We start from the raw sequence: 1,635 nt of genomic DNA, 5'->3' as shown, positions 1-1,635 counted from the left end.
GCTTACCAATAGCACCAAAAATTTTTATTTCAGAAACAGGCATCACTATTATGCCCTCTGTGTTCTTAATAGATTCAAAAAAATGCTTGTGAAATGTCATTCAAATCACTACCACTGTCCAGTAAACACTTAACGTGTCTACATTGTACACTTGCTGTTACTACAGGGTGCCATATTTCCATTTTACTTACCATGTGATCTTGTTCATACAAGAAATCCTCAATCTTTTCTTTACTTAACACATTGTACTCATCATTAATTATAGATTCAAATACCCCATTCTCATCACTATTGGATTCGTCATTGCTGTCATCATTACACTTGCAGTCAGAATTAGAAACACTTTCATGCTCTAGATTTGGTACCTCTTCCACTTTTCTCCCTATTTCAGTCAATTTTGAATCTAAAATTTCATTTACTTTTTCCAGTTTTTCCTCTACCACTACTGCACCCTTGTTTTCTATCTGTTTCTGAATTGTTTTTAATCTGATTGATGTGGTTCTGAAGTTCGACTCTATTTTCAGCATATTGTTTCTCGAAAACCTCCGTCTTCCTACTACTGTCATCACAAAGTTTCTCTCTCTCTTCTACACATTTACTACTCAATGTTAATTTCTCGTTAGTATTATCACAGTCTTTAACTACCACATTAAACATCTTATTTAATTCTGAAAGATTAGCACTAACTACCTTAATTTCCTTTTTAATTTCTTTCTTCAGTTCATGTTTTAAACTAGCCATCTCAGTTCTAATGCTATCAGTTATGTTTTCCACCCTGCTAATGTCTTCTTTCATATTACTTTCCAGCCTATTAATATTACTTTCCATGTCTTCTTTTGTATTCATATTATTCATAATATACCTTAACATTTCTACCCAATTTTCGTCTGCCAGAAACTTTTTCCCTTGCTAACTTTCGCTACTAGGTTTCTCCTTAACGTTAATGATCTTATCCATATCAGTACTGTTTTTGTCCATTTCGCTCTTTACAATAAGACTTTCATCCCCATCCTTCAAAGTTACATCCATGTCTGATTTATATTCAGCTACAGAACCAGTCGCACTTACTGTTCATTTAACAACTTAACCTCTACAGCTTTGTCCTCAGTCACACTGTCTTGTTCCTTAAGGTCACTCATTATGTATCACATAATACAAAACAGCTTTTGCAATGAATTATCTTGTTTTTAATTACTCATCTTCTGCTGTTCTGCTGCTGCTTTTGCTGCAGTTGTCATATCGTTTCTTTGTCTACTGTGTGTTGTAATTCTCTGGGCAAAGCGTCTTGTTTATCCCGGTCAGGTGTGTCCACATGCATGCTGACTGGCTTCTCCCGTACTCAGTAGTTGCTTCCATAGAACCCACTCACTGATTGGCTGCTGCACTTTCTTCATTGTAAACCACTGTTGATTTCACTTTTCAAAGATCACAACTCCTTGTCTATTGTGGCTACGTATAATATTCCTTGCCTGCAAGGGCACCACATGTAGTGGTTCCACCTGAGTTTTTTTATTTCTTCGCTTGTTGTCCTCATTGTCGATGTACTGTGTTGCTACACTGGCTGAAAAATGGGCTTTGTAATTTGGACATTGAGTACGGTAAATAATGTAGCTGACAGATGCTCAGTTGCATTTC

This window comes from Schistocerca piceifrons, chromosome 1, assembly GCF_021461385.2.
Source record: "Schistocerca piceifrons isolate TAMUIC-IGC-003096 chromosome 1, iqSchPice1.1, whole genome shotgun sequence".
In the NCBI taxonomy this organism is placed as follows: Eukaryota; Metazoa; Arthropoda; class Insecta; order Orthoptera; family Acrididae; genus Schistocerca; species Schistocerca piceifrons.
The sequence above is the reverse complement of the archived record's forward strand: the minus strand, read 5'-3'. Positions refer to the sequence as shown.